General features: G+C 46.8%; 1 long non-coding RNA gene across 4 annotated transcripts in view; it reads right to left on the bottom strand.

The window, feature by feature from the left end:
• Positions 1-243: 243 nt before the first annotated feature.
• Positions 244-22,499, bottom strand: part of LOC131809377 (uncharacterized) — a 29,546-nt gene continuing 7,290 nt past the window's right edge. For 2 of the 4 annotated variants that reach the window (XR_009345152.1, XR_009345149.1), the window contains exons 2-3: positions 1,094-1,323; positions 244-591 (exon numbers count right to left, since the gene is read on the bottom strand). This is a non-coding gene — a long non-coding RNA (uncharacterized LOC131809377). Of the gene's footprint in view, positions 592-1,093; positions 1,324-13,408; positions 13,554-22,499 lie in introns of those variants that run through there. The other 2 variants (XR_009345150.1, XR_009345151.1) reach the window with 2 other exon arrangements.

Consider the following 22,499-nt stretch of genomic DNA (forward strand, 5'->3'; position numbering starts at 1 on the left):
ACATTCTATCAAGTGGAACTGCAAAGAAAATTAATATCCTGCTTAACTCCACGAGTCTTTTTCCAAATCACTTATTTTTTTAAAAAATGCAACCTACTTAATTAAATCATATTTACTGAACCACAGACTATCAAGTTTCCTTATATAAAAATAATAAAAATTATTTCATCAGGTTTTGGTATCAGAAAACTTTGGGGTACTAAATTGAAAATGGTCAGGAGATGACAGGGTTGGGTAACAGAGGACCAGTACTCTTAACATAGGTGTTGGGTTTGTTATTTATTGCTACCCTGCACACTTAGTGGCTTAAAACAATACCAATCACTGACTGTCTCTCTCAATTTCCACGAGCTGAGAATTTGGCTCTGGCTCAGAGCTTCTGAGGAGAGGGTCATCATTGTCCTCCAGGGCTGCATTATCCGAAGGTCATGGTGGCTGCAGGGGCAGCTCCCAGGATGGCTCACTCATTCGGCTGGCGAGTTGGTGTTGGCTGTTGGAAGGTGTTTCAGCTCTTCTCCATGGGCCTCTTCATGGATCGCTTCAGTGTCCTCAAGACATGGCAGCTGCCTTCCCCAGGGGTGAGTCAAGACACTAAGGTGAAAGCCACAGGGCCATTTATGACTTCCAGTGTGGCCTCTACCAGACTCTGTGTGGGCAGAGGCTACACGAAGGTTTGAAGACAAGGGGGCGAGAATCACTGGGGACCCCCTGGGAGGCTGTCCACCACCACCAGTAGCTCTAACACTAACCAGTTTCAAAAAGATTTCTGTGATCTTCCAGTTTCTTCCAAACATTCCTTTGTTCCATTTTCATAACACCCAACTGCATTTATCACCTGACTAAAGGATTCTGCCTTCAGGTACAGATGCACAGAAATTCAGAGCTAAATAGCACTGTAGCAACCACCTACCCCAAGTCCAAATGCCTCTTGAGATTACTTACTAAAATGATAGGTTTAGGTGTTCTCTCCTCTCCAGACTGTAAGCTCCTCGAGGAGAGGAACATGCCTTATTTTGATGCATTCCCAGTGCCCAGCACAAAGCCTGTAACGTAGGGGTACCCCTCGAACGTTGACCCCAGTGTTTTGACTCACCTCAGTTGAATCATTTCATTCTCTGGAGCTGCTCCCATTTGTATTGGACTGGTGATTTTTAAGCAAGCCACTTGCCACTTTGTCGATGTGAAGAGCCTTTTCCCCCAGAGGAACGTGGTCATGTGGCTTGATAGCTTTTCATCCCTGCCTGGAAGCATATCCTTTTGGTTTGGGATAGAGACAGTCCATGGGCTCATGTACCATAGAAGCAGACCAGCCTGTAGTAGACCCTTGAAAGACAATGGTGGAATAAACTGTCATTCTGGGTCCTGTCTTTGAGCCAAGACCTGTTCAAGTATGCTTCCCAGCCATGCTGTGGGAAGGGAAAAGAGAGGACACAATTGAACACAAAGAGACCCCTGATTCTGTGAATTAAATCTGAGCATTACTCCCTTGCTCAAAAGCCCCTTTCGTCCCCCACTTCCGACAGAACAAAACCCAAATTCCTTAGTCTGTATCCAGGACACTTTCCCTTTCATGGACTCCTTGCACCAGATAGGCATGCTGGCTCTATCCTGTCCAAAGCTGTTTTCTTTGCCCCTCACAATCCTTGGCCCCTTTGTAGCCAGCACCCTCCAAAGACCTCTCACACTGAGTGTAAGTTGTTTCGGAAGTTGTATTCCAAAGAAACACTTGAAATTAAAACTATTTACCAAGATCCATTTTAACAAATTATGCTGGGTAATTTTTCTTAAAACATTTCCTCTAGTAGAGAATGGGAAATAGATGGTAAATGAATTACTTGTGCCTTCTTGGGGTTTTATGTGATGTGCTAAATCACACTAGAGAGAAAACTGAGCCCAGGAGAAAGAGAGAGCTATCTGGTTGTCCTGTCAACGATTCCAACTACACCTTAAGTCTCACGTATCACTGTTCCTACTTCTCTGGAGCATAGAGACTGCACTGGGAGCCTCATTAAAATTCAGTCCTGTCTATCCAATCAGCCCCTTTCATGGTTAAAAGATGGGCCATAAAGGGAAAGTGCTAATACTGCTTTTCCAGAGGCACCTGTCTGATGCGGATCCAAGCAGGCAGTGTTTTCCCAGGTTGACTCCTTTGTTTGGAAAATGTTCGGAGACTTTGCTGAGAGCAGTCAATCACCCAGGAAGTACAGACAAGCCCATTCCTACCAAGTTACTCCTAAGTACACTGACCTCATTATTTGCCCATAAATGTGAACTGATATTTATTTAATGTGTCTATTTGTAGAGAGATTGCTGATTGGTCTGTGTGCCTGTCATCTCTCTGTCTACATTGTTATTGTCCGTTTCTTAAAAAAAGAGGGTGAAGGCTGAATGGTACAATATTACCTAACAGGCGCTGGGATACAGAGTGGGAGGTGACAGAAAGTGCAGGGAAAACCTACAGATCTCACCTGGCCAGGCCTGATTAACCAGACCCTGAGAGGTAGCAGGCTAGAATACCCCCAGCCCCTGCATCGTCCATCACAGCCACCCAGAGCTGTCACTTCCACGATGTTGCCTCCTGTTAGGTAGGCATTTTTCCCCCTGCTTTACAGATTACAAGAGCCCTGGCTTGGAGTGGAAGGAGGGTCTTGGTCACATCAGAACTTTATAGAAAAATCATTTATTCCTAGTGGAGCTCAACTGCAGGGCTTGCTCTAGGTAAAGCCTGAAGTTGGTGGAGGTGAGTTCTGATCTCCTGCTCAGGACATGCGCAAACAGGGGTAAATATCCCTGAAACCAGCTGATCTCCAGGGTAGGTACTGAAAAGAGCACTGTCCCTCTAGTAGTGGCACTCTATGTGAGCAACAAGTGAGTATGGGTGACAACGTTGAATGCTCCCTTGGCTCTCCCATTCACATCGGACAGGCCACCCACCTGCTGTGTATGTGACAGACGCTGACCCTTCTACACATTGGGGACCAGGATTTGAAAAGAGCCCCCCTCGAGAAATCAAGCAGCACACCGGGGCTTCCCTCTAAGCTCTCTCTTAGGTACCTCCTTTGTAACCTTCATTCTCTCCCACCATATTGGCCATAAAGGAAGCCAAGCCTGAGACAGAAGCCAGCCCTCCCATTCCTACAAAACCCCTATCCCACAGGCCCTGGCCCAGCCCTCCCAGACCTCTCTCACTGACATGATTTATTGCTTTCATTAAACAGGATGCTCAGCTCAGTTCAACGGATTTCATGTCTTCCCTATGAGGAAACCCCCTTAGGAATCAAGCTGACATGGTGTCTGAAAGAAGAAAGAAGCTATGAATGAAAGCAAACTGCACGGTCTACCTTTCCCCTCCAGGGCCTTCTCTAACTTGACTGAGCTGGGCCAAGACCCAAAGGCATTTCTTTTTAACTTAATTATTTCCAGGGAACCATAGCTAGAAATCAGGCACACACATGTCTGCCCCCCATGGCAGGTACACTCTTGTTGGACAGCTGGGGTCCTGGGGGATCAGAAGTCTTATGGGTGATGGCAGCTCTCTTCCCCACACACAGATGCTTTTAGACACCCAGTGATGAAAGATCTCTTAGGTGGAGCCCACCGTGGGGGCTGAAGCAGACTCCCCTGCTGGCCCTGCTGGTATGTGGGACAGAGGGGGGATGCTGCCAGCTTGGCCATGCTTCCCCAGGGCTGGCAGTCAGATTCCGTCTCTGTCTGCCTCCAAGGATTTAGGCACTTTGATGACAGATAATTTCACCCTGCCCCAAATGATCAGAGCCTTTGTCAACAGCATCAGCATGGGAAGCCGGGTGGCCTTCGGCTCAGCTGTTTCCAGAACTGCTTCGTCATAGGCTTTTCTGGTTATTCACAAATTACTACACATGGTCTTCTCGGGCTAGAATCTTTCATGCGATTTAAAGGTGCGTGATAAAGATGCATTTGTCTCCCACGCCTCCAATACTTCTTCCCCCTGAGTCTCCCACAGTCCTAGCACAATCAGACAAACATCCCATAGTCTCTTACTACTTGATGGGCAGAGAAAAGGGCCCTGGGTCCCTGTGTTGTCTCTTCCAGGTGTTTATAACTATGTGTTGCCTCACTCATTTGTTCATTTCCCACCTAAAAATAAGGCCATTCACATATTTTATGCCTGGGGGCATATGTAATAATGTAAGTGAAACTATCTAGAATTCCTCAGAAGGTAGAAGCTTTTATTCACTCACCCAATACTAACTGGGTGACCCTAGAGGCCGATGAAGGATTTGGAGTGACTGAAGGCCACTACTGTAACGATATTTCAGCAAAGTTCTGATGCTCGCCTCGGGTTCTGTGGCTCAGCTCTCAGATCTGTTAAGTGTGTTGGGTAGGAGGATACAGACAAGCATCCAGCCTGCTGAGTCTCCCAGGACAGGCCCGGAAGGCTCAGCCACCAGCCCAAGTGCCACAGGAGCCTGGGCGGAGGGTCATTCCTGTCCCAGAGCTGGAAAGGGAGGCTCCTGGCTGAGATGCTACCAGCTCATGCTCAGACGCAGTCTCTCCCTCCCTCATGCTCTGTCAGGATGCCTTTTGTGGAGAACATGTACAAACACTAGATGTAACATTTGAGACTTCATGGTCTTAATCCCTGAAGAAGAAGGACTGCATGGGTAGTTTAGAATCTTAAAAAGAACACTAATACCCTTTGCTCAGCAGAGCAACTTTCTCAAAGCAACAGAAAAGGAGAGGCCATTACTAAATTGGTTCTCCCCACATCCCGCAGGCTCCCTCGGGGAGCACAGGGCTGGCCTAGCACGTACACCTATAAATATACTTGAGGTGCTCCAGGCTCAAAAACCCAAATCCACACCCTCCCACTCTGCGCCACTCCTTAGTTTCGACTTTCTTTTTCTTTGTTCTTCCCACCCCAGCTAAACTTCTCGAGAAAGGGCCGTCTACACTACACGGTCCTGCTAACACAACACACACTCCCACTTGCCCTTGAAAGTGCTCTCCCCCAGGCCACTAGCTGCCTCCCAATCGTCCAACGCAATGGCTGTTCAGTCCTGCTCACAGCCCTTTCTCCCCAAAGCTTCTGCAACACTGCACCCTCTTACTTTTCTCAATCTCCTTTTAGCTTTGGGTTCTTCCTTCTTGGTTTCCTTCACTGACTTTTTACCTTTTCTTCTTTAAATAATGATTTTCCCCAGGCATGTGATCTGAGCTCTGGCAAATAGATGTCCTCGGAACCTACCTTTGAGAAGGGAGCCAGGCTCAGAAAGGCATGGTCTGGTGGGCCCCATTCTGCTGAGGACAGATGTTGCTATGTCTAAGTCCTAGAGGTCATGCATAGGGTTCAGTAGTTCAAGCTGTGGTCCTCTGCCCGGTGGGAGACTGCCCTCTGCTTTCCACAACAATCCTTCTCTTGAGTTGCTCTTGAGTTGTATTATATCATCACACGTGCCAGCCTTGCCACGATCTTCACCCTGTATCTTGACTGAGCCTCCTAAATACCCCTCATTTTTGTCTCCTGCTGTGTTCCAGAACCACCGCATGAGCATAGGATCTCATTAGCTCTCACCTGCACCATGAAAACAGCCTCCAAATGAGTTTCTCTGCCTCTTACCTCATCCCTTCCAATAGAATTTACACGGCTGCCAGGGTGGTCTTTCCCAGATATAAGCTTAACTCTGTTGTGCCCATATTTAAAACCTTCCAGTAGTTCCTTACTGCTTTCAGGATAAAATCCAAACCCTGTTACAAGACATCCAGGTTCCATCCCCCACTGCCACCCCACAGACCCATGCTCCAGCCATGCCCAGCTGCTGTGTCTCCTGCCCCTGCCATGCTGAGTTGTACATTGAGGCACCTGCTCACTGCCATCCCGGACTGCCCACTGCCATCCCGGAAGCTCCTGCCTGCTCCAGTCTCCCCCACCCACCAGCAGTGATGACCCATCAGATGCCTGGTGGTCACTGGAAGGCATTCACACCTTAAGAGAATGCAAATGCCTGTTTCGCTGAGTCCTCCGTCCAGTGTCCTGGAACAAAAGGAACTTGGGAACTTCCTTTTCCTCCTCCCTTCCTAACCCATTCGTTTATTTCCCCAGCACATAGGACCACTCAATGTTAGCTACCGTGCTAGGTGCCAGGGAGGAAGAGTCGACCATCCTCATGGAGCACAGGGCCAGCTGAACCCCCACTGTCTTAGGCTGGCCTACTTGCCTGGGTTTTCTGCACCATCTCCTGAATTCCCCTCCTGTCCCCCTCCTCACCCTTAATGGCCAGCTCCCACCTCCATCTTTCCTCTCTGCTCACAGAGGGTGGCATCCTAACTTCCCCTCTTTTCCTCTACCTGGCTTACTTCCATTTCTAACTCTGTCTTCCACCCATCTCTGAAAACTGCCTCCTCCTAGAGCCCTTTGGTGCTGTGCCCAACTCCATTCCTTGGACCAGAGGCCTTGACTATCAATGCCATTCTAGGCTGACCTGGAGTTGGCCACACTCAATGACCTCCTGTCTTTAATTTTTGGCTCTTCTGTATGGGGAAGAGTAGCTCCTTGGATCACCACCACTCTCAACCCCTCCTTTACACCCCACTGTTGTTCACTTCTCTCTTCATTGGGTTACTACAAGCCTTGCTAGTTATAATTCCCCCTTCCCTCATGGTTTCCATGTCTGGAAAATTGTACTCTTCTTTCAGACTGTGGAAAAGTTGTCTCCTTTGAAATACCCTACCTTGCCCCTACATTTCCTGTACATTGTCTTTGAGGTATGCTCAAAGTTGGCTAACCCAACTCAATTGTACTTCTGACTTCCCACTCAACTGCAAACTCCAGGATTCTGGGTCTGTGTCTTAAAGCATTACTGTACCCTTGTGTCTGGCCCACTATGTGACATAGAAGAGGATGTAAATATAAATGCAGTGAATATAAGGAGAAAATTCCAACCCCACATTGAATTCATGTCTCTAAATTAGATGACCTTCCCCATGTTCCCATGACTATCAACGGCATGTAAGTATTTATGCAAGGAGCAGGGAAAGCAAACAGCAATGCTAGCCTTCTCAGTCCTAGCTTCTAAACCTTACCCACCTTCCATTTCTCCTTTCCCCTTCACTCAGTGGCAAAATCGAATAACTGGCTCTCTGGGAGAAAAGCCCTGTTTTGTCATGTCGTCCATTTTTCCATGGTGTAAATACTCCCATCCTCGCTGACAGCAGCCTGCCCACCTGATGGCGCTAATCGTAGAGCTGGGAAGAGACTTGCATAATGACTCACAGGAAGTAGCACTAGGAGCGAGCTCCAGCCGCCACCACCTGCCCTCCTCACCCCAATCAGTTCCCAGACCAGTGATCCCTCCCTGTGCCCCAACCTCAAGACACTTCCTCATCTCTTCATGCCTTCTTCCCACACCACACCTTTTCTCCAGGGGAATCTGTCTTCCCAGTGGTATAGTTTCCATTGCACGGGTTTTCCTGTGGCTGTTCTAACAAACTGCCATAGACCTCGTGGCTTAAAACAACACAAATGTATTCTCTCATATTCTGGAGGCTGGAAGTCTGAGATCGGTTTCACAGTATGAAATCAAGGTGTTGGCAGAGCCATGTTCTTTCTGGGAGAATCTGTTCCTTGTCTCTTCCTGCTTCCGGTGATTGCCAGCATTCCTTGGCTTGTGGTTATACCACTCCAATCCCTGTGTCCCTGTGGCCATACTGCCTTTTCCTCTTCTGTCTGTGTCAAATCTCCCCCTGCCTCTAATATAGACACTTGTGATTGCATTTAAGGCCCTTTCAGATAATACAGGATAATGTCCCCATCTCACAATCCTTAATCATATCCACAAAGACCCTTTCCTTATAAGGTAACCCAACAGGTTCCAGAGATCTTTGGGAGCCATTATTTAACATACCATATTCATTATTCTTAAAATGGCTGTGCCTTAAGAATATGCAATGGGAAAAGGACAGTCTCTTCAACAAAAGGTGTTTGGAAAACTGGATGGCGACTTGCAAAAGAATGATACTGGACCACTTTCTTACACCATACATAAAAATAAGGTCAAAATGGATAAGACCCCTAAATGTGAGCCTGGAAATCATAAAAATCCTTGAAGAGAACACAGGCAGAAATGTCTCTATCATTGATCATAGCAATATCCTTCTAGAAATGTCTCCTGAGGCAAGGGAAACAAAAGCAAAAATAAACTACTGGGACTACATCAAAATGAAAAGTTTCTGCACAGCAAAGGAAATGACCAACAAAACTAAAACACAATCTACTGAATGGGAGAAGATATTACAAATGATGCATCCTATAAAGGGTTAGTATCCAAAATATATAAAGAAATTCTACAACTTAACACCAAAAAACCAAATAACCCAATTTAAAAATGGGCAGAAGACATGAACAGACATTTCTCCAAAGAAGACATCCAGATGACCAACAGACATATGAGAAGATGCTTAGCATCACTTATTATCAAGGAAATGCAAACTGAAACCATAATGAGATATCACCTCACACCTGTCAGAATAACTAACATCAGCAACACAAGAAACAACAGGTATTGGCAAGAATGTGGAGAAAAAGTAACCCTTGTACACTGTTGGTAAGAATGTTAACTAGTGCAGCCACTTTGGAAAACAGTATGGAGGTTCCTCAACAAATTAGAAATAGAAACACCATACTATTCAGTAATGTCACTGCTGGGTATTTATCCAAAGAATAGGAAAACACTAATTGGAAAAGATATACACACACCGGGCGCCTGGGTGGCTCAGTGGGTTAAGCCGCTGCCTTCGGCTCAGGTCATGATCTCAGGGTCCTGGGATCGAGTCCCGCATCGGGCTCTCTGCTCAGCAGGGAGCCTGCTTCCCTTCCTCTCTCTCTGCCTGCCTCTCCATCTGCTTGTGATTTCTCTCTGTCAAATAAATAAATAAAATCTTTAAAAAAAAAAAAAGATATACACACACCTATGTTTATTGCAACATTATTTACAATAGTCAAATTGTGGAAGCAGCCACAGTGTCATCGATAGCTGAATGCATACAGAAGATGCGGATCATAAACATACAATGGAGTATGACTCAGCCATAAAAGGAATGAAATCTTGCCATTCACAATAACATGGTTGGATCTCAAGGATATAAGTCTAAGTGAAATAAATCAGTCAAGGACAAATACCATACGGTTTCACTTATATGTGGAATTTAAGAACCAAAACAAAGGAACAAAGGGAAAAAAGAGGGAGACACACAAACCAAAAAAGTAGACTTTTAACTATAGAGAAAAGACAGGTGGTTACCAGAGGGGAGTTTGGGCAGGAGACGGGGTGGGGGTGGGAGGAGAAATGGGTGAAATAGGTGAAGGAGATTAAGAATACCCTTTTCATGGGGCGCCTGAATGGCTCAGTGGGTTAAAGCCTCTGCTTTCGGCTCAGGTCATGATCCCAGGGTCCTGGGATCGAGCCCCCGGGTGGGGCTCTCTGCTCAGTAGGGAGCCTGCTTTCCTTCCTCTCTCTCTGCCTGCCTCTCTGCCTACTTATGATCTCTGTCAAATAAATTAAAAAAAAAAAAAAGAGTACCCTTATCATGATGAACACTGAGTAATACATGGAACTGTTAAATCACTATATTGTACACCTGCAACTAATGAAAACTGTATATTAACTACGTTGAAATTAAAAAAAAAAAAAAAAAAAAAGACGGGCACCTGGGTGGGTCAGTCAGTTAAGCATATGTGTTCAGCTCAGGTCATGATCCCAGGATCCTGGGATGGAGCCTGTATCAAGTTCCCTGCTCAGTGGGGAACCTGTTTCTCTCTTTCTCTCTCCCTTTGCCCCTCCCCACCCCCACTTATGCACTCCTCCCTTCCCTCCCTCCCTCTGTCTCAAATAAATAAAATATTAAAAAAAGAAAAAAGGGGTGGGCACCTGGGTGCCTCAGTGGGTTAAGCCTCTGCTCAGGTCATAATCTTAGGGTCCTGGGATCGAGCCCAGCATCGGGCTCTCCTCGGCAGGGAGCCTGCTTCCCCCTCTCTCTCTGCCTGCATCTCTGACTACTTGTGATTTCTCTATCAAATAAATAAATAAAATCTGAAAAAAAAAAAAAAGAAATAAACTACCAAACAAATACCTAGGCCTTCCTCTACCAGTGTTGCGCATAGTACTGACTGAGCCAGAATGGAGAGCAAGCCTCAGCTTTCACTCTCACCGGTGTGCCTGTGCATTCTCCCATGCTTTCTCCCACTCACCTGGCCTTTTCCAGTCTGTTTGGTGTTCACCTCTGATGGCCCCTCAGCCATTAATAATCTCAATTTCCTGATGACAGTTTTTTGACTCACAACAAGTAACAGGTTAGCTTTCCAAAGAAAAACAAATGTGGAGTTATTTTAATGGTTAGATAACTCACTGAATATTAGCTTGTGAGTGCGCTGTGTCTACACTGGTGTGTGTCTGTGTGTGTGTGTGTGTGTGTGGCCTATGTCCTTCATCAGAACAGTTCTACAGAATGTGGAGAAGATAAAGACATGGCTCAATCAATCCCAAGGAAATGCTGATCAATGGCAGTAAATTATGTCAAGAACATATCTCTTTGGGGACTAGATATAATGGTCTCATAAGTGGCTCACTCATAAATGTTCTAGAATGTGTCATCACTAAAGTAACAGGAAACAAAGTAGGTTAATGGAATCTCCAAAGTGGACATTTCAATAATAGAAAACCAAAAATTTCTAAAAATCAGATTCCTTAACAGTGACTTGGAAACCACATGATATAGGTTGGCCATACCTTAAGAAAATCCAATTTCTAGAAACCCAAATTTATAAGAATGAAATTAGGAAGTACATTTTCACAGGAGTCTTTTACCAGGAAATGCTTCATTCTTATAAAACTCCTGAGTCAATTAAAATAGACCACGCAGAAATGTTTAATTTTCACTCACCAAATCAGGACCACGAGTATTGAGCAAAGTAAACTGCACCTGCACAAAAGGACTAATTTTATACTCATGAAAATCTTCGTTTTTGGTATTTACTTGTTCAGTGAGTCATCTGTTTAAAGGTGATCTTGATTTTATGCTTCTGCTTTGGTTAGAATGTTTCAGCTTAAAAGATATGTAATAAATGGGGTTTGCTTATCTTAAGATGAGACACCAGAATTGGTCTCAATTGAAAGAATTTGTACTCCAATTGAGCAAAGATTTTTCTTTCAACTCTCCTTTGATGCTTGGCACTGAAACAAGAAATCTAAAATTAGCTGCTTTCGGAAGCCAGGTGTGGGTTAAGTGGAAGCAATTCAGTTTGCCCCAGGAAGTCATAGAAATTGTTGCAATAGCAAATAGAGGTCTGGTCAAACTCCTTCCTTTATTAAAGCCAACTTTTCAGGATTCCTCCCTCTGTAAGGAACAGAAAACCACATTGTAGAGCTGAAAGGGACCAGAAAGAGCATCTCATAAAATAATAAATGACTGGCCTCTCTGAGCCTATTATCTGCAAAATGGAGTCATAGTACTTGCCAGCCTTAGAAGTTCTGAGAGGTTTAAGTGAGTGGGGTGTTTGTTTGTTTTTAAGATTTATTTATTTATTTTGAGAGAGTGAGCACATGAGTGCATTAGTGGGGGGAGGGGCAGAGGGAGAGCATCTTCAGGCAAACTGCCCTCTGAGTGTGGATACTGACCAGGGGCTCAATCCCACAATCCATGAGATCATGAAATCAAAAGTCAGACATGTAACTGATGGAGCCACCCGAGCACTCCCAAGTGAGTGGGGTTTTTTGAACTATACACATGAGGCATGCTTTTTTCTTTTCTACTGACATTTTGTTGGTTTTAAATCATGTCTACGTATTCTTCAATACTCTTCCCATCCATAAATCCCCTCCTTCTGAATATAGACAGGCAACCTTAGAGGCTTGCTTGTAACCAACAGAATATAGCCTGCTTCTGAGGCCTGGTCAGAAAAGGCAACTCAGCTTCCACCTGGTTCTCCTGAGACACTCACCCAAGGAGAAGCTGGGTGCCATATTACAAGTCCAACTATCCTGAGACCATCATGCCAGAGGGGAGCCATATATTGGCAGCCCCAATCTTCAAGTCCGTCCTAGGTCAGGCACCAGACATGTGACGGAGTGAGCCTTCAGATGATTCTAGCCTTCAGCCCTTGAGACACCCTAGATTTCAAACCTTCCCAGTTGATGTTCCAGACATTATGCAATAGGGATGAGCCCTCCTTGTCGTGCCCTTTCGGAATCCCTGACCCAGAGAATCCATAAGTGTAATAAAATGGTTGGTTCTGTTTTGCAACTAAATCTGTGCTATTTGTTACACAGCAATGGTAAAATGAACCACCATCCCAGGTAACAATGATCATAACAACCACAGGACCACCACCAAGCAGTAAAGACTCTGAGCCACGTACACTTGCAAGCACGGTCTACGTTTCCCTTACTTCATCCTGACCAGAACCGGGTGAGGAAGTCATGAGTTTCCCATCTCACCACAAGGAAACAGATGATCAGAGAGGCTAATGATTTAGCTGAGCTCCATAGGGACTAGGTGGTGGGGCCAGGCCAGACACTCAGGTCTGGCCTGACTGCAAAGCCTACCACTGAGCTCTGGCCGGGTCTTCCCACGTGGTGGGTGACAGCCACACTGTCAAGGCAAACCTTTGGACTTCCACCACAAGAGTCTTCCCCTTATGCCCCATCTCTTTGGTTCCTCTAGTTCCTCTCTATTCCCCTTTGTCACCTACAACCCCCTTCTTTCGAGAGATGGAATAAAACTTCTTTATCTTTTTAACTTGGTCAACTTTCAGACTGGCCTGGCAGGGAGGTTTCTAGCATTTTGCTGGCAGCCATTATGCCTATCCTTAATGCTGAAACAGCCTTGTAGCCTTACCTCTGTGTGTGTGTGTGTGTGTGTGTGTGTGTGTTTTGCCTTATAAGCCAAGCCCATCAGATCTAGTTTTTCTGAGCTGCTGAGAGAAAATAACAATTTACAGAGCAACCTGTTCACACATCCTAATCTTAAAAACATGTTGTGTGACCCATTTGCTCTTGGCCCCCTGAGCCATTAGCACACTTGAGACAAATTATCTAGAGGGTTCTCCACACATTGGTGCCAGCTCTTCTGGCCGTCAGCCTCCAGACTGCTCCCACACAAGGGTGTGTGGCTCCGGCGGCTGCTCTGGCAGGCCTTCCCCAGCGAGAAGGGAAAACCCACACCAGCTTTGGCCTCGATACCCACAGATTCCTTGAATCTGCAGATCCGCCCAAAGGCCCTAGGGGAAAACATTTGTCTTTGAATGTCTTTAGGAACAGCACCCAGAATGCACCTCTTTGCCATGTATTTAAAGATCTACTCTGGCTTTTCACAGGTATTCTTGGAACACTACCCCCTGCATGCTCAGTTGGGTCAGCCCTCCCCAAGCACAAACCTTAGGCACCTCTCACTGGCAAGAGGCCACCCTCTCTTCAAAGGCAGACATGAAAGAAGGTAGGCACTCACTTTTCCACTTCAAACGGTCAGTCCCGCGGAGTGTGAAGGGAGCTGGCTCATTTGTCCTAGCAGAAAAATCCCCTGTAGAGGTCACATGACTGCCGTGCTCCTAAAAAAGGCCATGCCCAACCAGCTAGCTCCTTGGAATGCAGAATGGCCCCAGAGCTCGTGTGTGGAGAGCTGGGAGGTTTTCTCCTACTCAAGTCAGCCTCGAGCATCTACCGTGTGTCGGACGTTGGCATTACTAAGTGAGACACATACGACAAATTCCTGCCCTCACTCATGGATGAGGACATTGGTCCTCAGTTGACATCTAGGTATACCAGTTAGCTGATGTCACAGGTATTTCGTTATTGATCATAGGAAGTACCAAAGATTTGAATGAAGAGCGGAGCTGTGGTTATAGATGCAAGATTGTTACTTTCACTTGTCTCAAAAGGAAAAAACCCTGGAAAGGGGCAAAATGGTGAATGTCACACTTGGAGTGTCATCTGTTTTATGTCTTGAGGGGAAAGGCTGAGAACTGCCCTGAGTCCAATGATGGCAGGTTGTGGGCCTGCTACACATGCAGCCACACTCTGCACAACCAACAAACTAGCCTCCTCTATCCTTTCCCATAGAGAATGGACCACTAGCCATAGATTCAGAAGTGGTCAAAGCAAAAGAAATGGTTATCTTCTGACTCCGGCAAGATTTTGTTCACTTGTGGTTTGTTTAGGAAAAGACTAGTTAGTGTACTAGTTGTGGCTGTGGTGATTTGTTACTATGACCACCACCTCTCTAGTTGATCTCTTACAGGTGACCCCTGACCAGCCAGGTGGTAAATCTGTGCTAAGTCAATCTCTTCAGTAAGAATGATGCTGTTTATTTCCATAGTGCTTTAAACTTACAGAACATTTTCAGGTCCATTGGCTCTGGTCAGTTCAAGTTGAAGATACTCTGAAGTAGGTGTTATCTATACATGAAGAAATAATCTTGGAGAGGTCTTGCTCCAAGTCCATGGTAGTTGAGTGACAGCTGAGATTCAAACCCAGATCTATTTCCATACTATGTTTCACGTATTTACCCCAGTTACATTACCCCCAGCCTCAGGCGCGTGAGGAACGGAGGTGCAGCTATGTCTTTGCTAAAACATCTACAATGAACAGCTGCTGGTTTCATAGTGTCAGATGGAGGTTTTACCAGCTCCTGGAGGCCTGTTTCTCCATAGTGGGGATACATCAACCTCTCTCTGCCTGGCCTATCTTCTTGGTTTCATCTGGTGAGGCAGCCCTCCCATAGAATTTCCTCCACTTTAGGGACACATACACCTCATTCAAGACATACCCGCACATTCACGACTATTCCAGACATGGCAGAGGGGAGGGGAGAGTACTTCCCCCTTAGAGCTTTAACAGGCCATTCAAATCACAGGTCCAAGAGCCTGAGAGCCTACAAGGCTTACTTCCTGCTCCTGGAAGGCCAGACCCCTGCCAGCTGACATGCTCACCTGCTACTGGGGGGGGGGGGGGGGCGGCATTTGGGCTCTTCTGCATGCGAACTTAAGGGGACTTTACTATGACTTTAGTCCCAGAAGATTTTGCAGAGAAGGAATAAAAAACTCTCCCACAGTTTTGCCCCTTCCTACACACACACACGTACACACACGCCCCTACCCTAGATCCGGCATCCACTCTGTGACTGAGGTGTTCCACCCAGGGAGTCACCTTCAGCAGGGGAGAATGTAGGGCCTATAACATGACATGGGAACTGCTCATCATGGGCCATTTAAAGCCAAGGACTTTTCACCCCTCAGTCAAAGTGTTTCTCAATCAAAGTGCTTATTGAACTTCAAACTGAATGGCCATTTAGAGGCTGACTGCAGCACTCCCACAGTCAAAGAAATGAAACTTTTGGCTTTGTTAATGCTGAGTCTTGGCTCAAGGTTTGAAGGCTGCATGGAATTTTGCCCTGTACTTGCAAACATTTGGAGAACTGCTCAGTCAGCCTTCCGGGAAAAACATGCCCTTGTCCTCCTGTAGGCCTTCAGCTTGGGTCTTGTCAACACAGGGATCATTGAGAACCCAGCTCTAAAGCTCCGCCTTCCTTTGTTCTCTGAACACGAAGGGCAAGATGCAGAGTAATCAGAAAACAAATGACGGACTCATGGTTATTGGTGGGGATGCCTTCCATGTTTATAGAACTTCACCTTTCTGGAGGTCCTGCAGGAGATCACTGGGCCCACAATACATCTCAGAGGCCAATCTGAGCCAGACTTTTATCCCCATTATGTGGATGAAGAGTAAGAAATTTATAAATATATAATGATGTATGGAGCGAAAGTGTGTATGTGTGAATGGGCACGCGAGGGCATGTATACATGCTCGGAAAGGAGGAAATATTTCATCATGTACAATTATCCAAGATGACATCTGATGATAGGGGCTTTTGTATCATTTTAATTTTTTGTTTCATATTCCATATCAGGGTTATCTGGGGTGATACTGACTCCAGGGCTCAGACCAAACAGAGCGGGAACCCCCACAAGCAGGAGCCAGCCTGCAGCTGAAGTTCACTGCCCTTGACAAATAAGCAAGGGGAGAGTACGTCCCTTGTCACGGTGGCTCTCCTATCTAGAGCCTCTGATAACTTGTGTGGGTGGTGGAGAACCATCAACGGCACAGACAGAATGCAAAGGATTAACGATCAGAATTTTAGCTATGTGTAACATTAAAGGACCAAATGAAGAGGATTTTTAACTGCATCCAGTTTCCAGAATTGAGGATTTTTCCCACCCTGTGTGTTAGTGTCCTTACTAGCATGAGTTTCCACTCTTCCAGAAAACAATGTCTGGCCCAGGTCATCCAAGGGTTATTCTTGGAGAACCCACTCTCAACATTCTCCCCTCTATCTCTGCAATACCAGTCCTCCAACTAGTACAGAGCGTTCCTTCCCTATATGCTTGAACCAGTCCCCTGGCCAACCTGGAGAGCGGTCATTTACTTCATATTACACACGTTATTGTAAACCTTGCATTTTCCTTTTCCTACTGCCTAGGAGCTCCTAGGTTTGGTAAAATAGGTGACGAAGCAGATTAGTATCTTATGCTTACTTTCCAACTTGAACTGAAAGTATTCTAAAATATATATTTTAATATACATTTTATTTTTAAACAAAAACATTTAACAGAAACTGAAGAGGCCTAGGTTGGTTCCTCAGAGGTAATAAATCATTTGGACAGAAGTGTGTCTGTGCCCACTGACCCTCCTCCATAAAGCACACCCCAGGGAATGCCCAGCTGCAGCTTCTGGAAAGGACTAGAATCATCTTTGGCACGAACAACACTCAGAGAGTCCCATGGCATCTGTAACTCTTGCCCTGCATTCCCAGGGCTGCCATGCCAGGCTCTATGTAAAAGTTAGCCTCAAATGTAGGGCTGCCTAGCCTTAGAAAATTTGCACTCTAGGCTTGGGGGGTCTCCTGGAAAAGGAGAGGGAGAGATGCTGAGCTGTACAGGGAGGGGCATGAGGAAATGAGGCATATACAGTGGTGGGCTATGGTTTCAGCTCAGCTCCCAGGTCAGAAAATCAGTATGGTAGGGGGAGTGAGGGAAGAAGGCTCAAATAGGTTCAGTCCAGTTGTAACAGAGGCCTCAGATGACCCCACAGGCAGCTCTGAAGCTGGGTGGGCCCTTCAGAAAGATCCCAAATGGAGGAGAAAGCCCCAGAGCCTGGAGCCCCTGCATCATCCAGTCACTGGATATAGTTATCCCTGGCCTGGGGGGTAAGGCAGGGCCCTTTGGCTAAGGGCAATGTCTAGGCAGGGACTCAGCTGCCCCCTCTCAATGGATGATACTCCTGGCAGTCAGGAGGATGAGTGCCTCTGTTCTGAAGAGAAATCTGGGCAGCACTTTTCTGCCAGGGACCAGAGAAAGAGGAGAATGAAGCAGTGGCCTCTAGTTCCCACTGTTTCAGGTCAACCCCTTGATCTGACCTGTCAGCAGATGAAGCTAGGGGAGTAGATCAAAGTTTCCCGGGAGCCCCACAAGTGGCTGGAAAAAGAACAAGCATCAGCTGGTTGCTGCTGGGCAGGCCTGGCCTGCAGAAGATGAACAGGCTGCCATCTTGGGGAGGAAGACCGGCCTTACTTAAGTGGAGAGTCCAACACAGCCAAATAATTAATCTGAGAGAGTCCCTAATTGGGAGCTAGTTCTAGGATGGTCTAAATCTACACCACTGTGGGCAGCTCAGTTAAGCACCAACTCTTGATTTGGCTCAGGTCCTAATCTTAGGGCTGTGGGATCAAGGTCCAAGTGGGACTCCGTGCTCAGGGTGGAGTCTGCTTGGGATTCTCTCCCCGTTTCCCTCTGCCTTGCTCTCTTTCTAAAATAAATAAATAAATCATCACTCAACCAATCATCAATCAATAGATCTACACCACTTCACTAGATTCCCAAAAGTTATTGTACCCAATTCTGCTTTAAGCTTCCCGACGTATGTCACTTTTAAAGCATGACAGACTTACAGGGAACCTGGGAGGAGAACATATAAGAAATGTTTTGAGAAATACCGACCAAAGCCAGGAGCAATGTCTGCTTATTTTTTTTTTTTCCCAAGATATATTATTTATTTATTTATTTATTTATTTAATAAAGACAGAGTGAGCACATGAGTCGGGGGAAGGGCAGAGGGAGAGAGAATCTAAAGCGGACTCCCTGCGGAGCACAGAGCCCAACAGAGGGCTCCATTCCATCACCCTGAGATCCTGACCTGAGTCAAAACCAAGAGTCAGACGCCCAAATGACTGAGCCATCCAGGCACTCCTCTGCCTATCTTTTTATCTTTCTTAAATGTATTTCTCTTCTTCCTCCAAATAAGCTGAATTCACCAAGTCACTTAATCTGGCCCAATTTGGCTCCCCCTCTCTGTTCACCCACTTGGAACCTTTGCCACATCTTTATTTTTCCATCTCATTTGGCAGAGACAGAGGATGGTGGCTGAGGAGAAGATGTGTGAGAACAGAAAGGGAGAGAAATCCTGCCCTTTGCCACTGCCAACCTGTCTCCCGGCCAGTAGGAGAGTGGTTGGCTAGGGCAGGTAAACTGTGGAAGCTTCTGGGCCTGTATACCCCAGTTGAGAGCACACCCCATTCTCTATCCCCTACGCAACTCTGCAGAATTGGCTCTAATACCAGCTTGTCATTGTCCCCCAAACTAATCTCACAAGAGGACAGGCTGATGCAACATGAAGCCTGTGACACAGTTAAACTAGTCCCTGGCAACAGCATTCAAAGTGTGGCAAGGGTGAAATATTGCCCTACTGCTTGAAAGAGACTTTGTCACCAACAAAGGGCCACCGTGACAACAGGAAGGCCCCAAAAGCTGGGTGCAGTGTAGACAGAAGAGAGCTCTCTCCCCCTTGTGAAAGACCATGAGGTTTAACCCTCCAGTGCTTGGCTCATGCCTAAGCCCCACCCCCACATGGGCACCCATGAGGGGCAAGCGGCTCTTGGCTGGAAGGCTGCATGCTGGGCAGGTCAGGGATGGTGCCTGGGCCTTTCACTGAGTGACTTCTGGTGCAGTCACTAAAGGTGCAAGTGACTGGTACAAGTGACTAGAGGTGCAGAGTGCCACAGGAACCTTACAGGTAATTTGCTCTTTCCAAGCCTATTGCATTTTCTTCAGTTTTCATTCCAGCTGCATCAATTAAAATTTTAAAAATCAAATGACAAATATTTATCGAAAACCCATGAATGCCAACAGTCTCTGAAAAACCCTGGGTCTGTTCTCACACTGCTTCCACCCATCAGGTCCTCCTCCCTCTTCTCTGCTGAGATACCCTCTCAGGAACCAGCCTGACATCCACCCCTTTCTCCACCTCAACTTCCCTTCCTCTCTCTTTACCTTCTGCAACACGTTACCATCTCACTTGTGTGGCCCCAAACGTCTTATCTTCCCTCGACCTTTTCAGGCTCCCACCACCCCTGGTCTAATGGCAGCTCCTTTCCTCCTCTTCCTACCTTTTGTTTTGCCTCTTCCAATCTGTTCTCCACACTGAAGTGTTTGTTCCAAAACACAGACACAAAAGACAGATACGATCATCTGGTCCATACTGGTCCATATGTTTCTATAATAGCTGACACTGAATGCTCCCTGTGTGCCAAGCTCTGTTCTAAGTGCTCTACCTGGAGAACTTGTATAAAGCTCACAGTAACTCTATGAAGCAGATACTATTTCTCCCATTTCACAGAAGAGGAAACCATGCCCAGAGAGGGGAACCTGCCCAAGATCCAGTAAGTGGCACACAACCACTAAGCGGTAGAGCCAGCCTGCCAACCCAAGCAAATAGGGTTACGAACACCACCCCCTCAAGCAATGCACTGTAATTACACCACTTCCTGATGGCTCTCCACAGCTCTCTGGATAAAGTCCAAACTCCTCAGCACTCCTGGCCCCTCATTTTAAACTCACCCCTTTCCACTTGTTGGTGGGCGCTTTACTTCTCTAGCCCCCAGTTGTGTGCTGCTAAAGGGTCAGCAATGATGACTAACATCTGCCCTTCAGTGTCTGTAGTGTCAGTCCTCCCACCATGGCCCATTTTGGGATGTGAAAATGGCATCCCTGAATGCAGAGCTGGGGAGAGATGGGCACAACGAGCTCGCAGGAGTAGCCCCGGACTGAGGCACACTACATACTCCACCCATCTCTAATGCCCACCGTGACTCTGCCTGCCAAGGATGGTCCCCTGGACCACACACCACCCATCCCCCGATCACTGACCTATGGTTCACATGTAGATCTGGAAAGTTCCACCAGAAGTCCAAATTCATTTCCTCCTGCTCACCACCCACCGCTGGCAGTCTGAGGGCAGGGCTGAAAACACTGACAAGGCCATGAAGGCTGCTGACCACGCTTCAGCAGGCATTTGTCCCCTGCATCGCTCCCACAGTGCCTGCTCTCCACCCAGAACACCCAACCTTCTGCAGTTATGTCTTCACTCCTCAGACATAGGCGCAAGCCCCAGAGCATCACTACTATTCTAGCTACCCATAGAAGTCCTGGCCTCTTATTTATGAACAGCTACCTGGAGCTCATCTGGGGCTCATCCCAAGCCTTTCTTCTTCTCAATCCACCCACACCACCATGCTCCCATGTCTTCTTGTTTCCTGACAGGATGATTTCCAAATATGGATGCTGTTGGTCCTCCACTCCGACATGCCCCAGGCACCTCACACTCAGCACCATTCAGGCCTCATCCATCCTCTTTATCCACAGACCCGGTCTTTCTTCTACAGTCCCAACCTCTGGGACCACCCCCCACCCCGAGTGTCCTTCCCGCGGCAGCCCACTTGTGTTGTTGTATCTCCTGTCTCCGAGGGACTCACCCATAAACTGGGCAGCTCCAGGGTGGTCCTGCTCAGAGGCTGGACAATCTCCCTAACGTCAGGCATGAGCTAGAATGGACACCCCAAGAGCAAGTCCTTAGGGAAGGGATCCCTGCTGCCTCGTCCCAGCTCCTAATTAGAGACCAGGTAATTTAACCCAAGTCAAGTACTTGCGTTCCCTTCATGTGTCCCAGATGCAAAGGGAAATAATCCACTTCCACTGAGCATGGCTTGGGAATGACATTTCCTTATTAAATATTTAATATGATATGGTGTAAACCCTATATACCATTTAAGAATGCCAGTTTTTACAGGTTCATGAATGAAAGTTAATGCTTCCATGAGGCCCCAGCAATTTTCCCTGTTCTTGGTCATTCTGAATCTTGTGGTACCTGGGACCACGTCTGTGATCACCAGGCAGCATCCTTGAAAAAAGCACTGGGTCAGAGATCTGTGGGGCAGTGGGGCAGACCCAGAGAATATTACCCAGAGGCGGCCCTGGCTTCACAACCGAGCCATCAAACTTGCATGGGTGACTCCCCCCAACCAATGGACAGCCATGTGGAACCACACCAGGCAGTGACTTATAAGCACTTCAGAGAAGTGACAAGCTGGGACAAATGTATTAGGTGGCACTAAGAGGGTGTGTGCGTGGGAGGGAGGGACTGCCCTGGGCTGTGTCAGAGATGGTCCCGATAATGACAGGGCGGCCCTTCCAGCCACACCCAGACAGGAGTGTGCCAGGAAGTGGGCGGCCCTAACTCTCTGAAGGTTTATCAGCACTCTCTTTCTGACTGTAGGAATGTTGGCCACTTCTGCTGCCTGGTCCGCTGACCTCTGCCTATGGCAGCCCAGCCCAGGCTTTGGAGCACACCCCGATGGGTGGCTGGGTGGCCAAGCACATCTGCCCCCCCACCCCCTGACACTTCCCTTGGGGCTCCCCTCCTTCTCAAAGCCCTCTTCAGGTTATTTAGGTAACTGCAGGGTCTTATTCCTTTGGATAGTGTCAGCTGGAATCCTGTCATGATAAACCAATTGTGCTGGATCTTTCATGTCTCTCTGTTGGAGATTTCCAGGGAATTTCTCTAGTGCTTATCTGATTAACTGGGGGCCAATTCACTAAGCTCCCAAGTCATGGAATCTGCTTTAAGCTTTGAGGCACTGAAACAAAGATGCTTAGACAAAGATGGCGGAGATAAGAATTCATAGTTCTACAAAGGCTAGGCTGTAGAGATAGAGAAAGAGAAAGACCTTAGGACAGAATTCATACAGCTATGCCGCTAGGGAGGGGCGGGTACTCAATCCTAAATGGCAAATGGGTGACAGAGTGAAAGAGGCCTCCTTTTCATTAAATAGCCACATCACAGCAGTTGAATGATTACCAATCTGGTTCAAGATTATCCACAACCAACAAGAACTAAGATCTACAAGAAACCAAGCACTCAGGGTGGAAACTGGGCAGAAGCACAAGGCCGGAAGAAAGAATTTTTGTGTATGAGGGTTGCTACTTTGGGGAATTTGAACCATGTGAATGTGTTACTCCTTAAAGAAATTAAATGCAAATGATCTACAGAAAGTTTGATTTACGCCACTAGTTTGAAAAAAAAAAATACATAACATCCAATTCAACATTTCAATTAGGCAGATCTCTCGAAATTAGAGGTTAC

This window comes from Mustela lutreola, chromosome 10 (assembly GCF_030435805.1).
Source record: "Mustela lutreola isolate mMusLut2 chromosome 10, mMusLut2.pri, whole genome shotgun sequence".
Classification (NCBI taxonomy): domain Eukaryota; kingdom Metazoa; phylum Chordata; class Mammalia; order Carnivora; family Mustelidae; genus Mustela; species Mustela lutreola.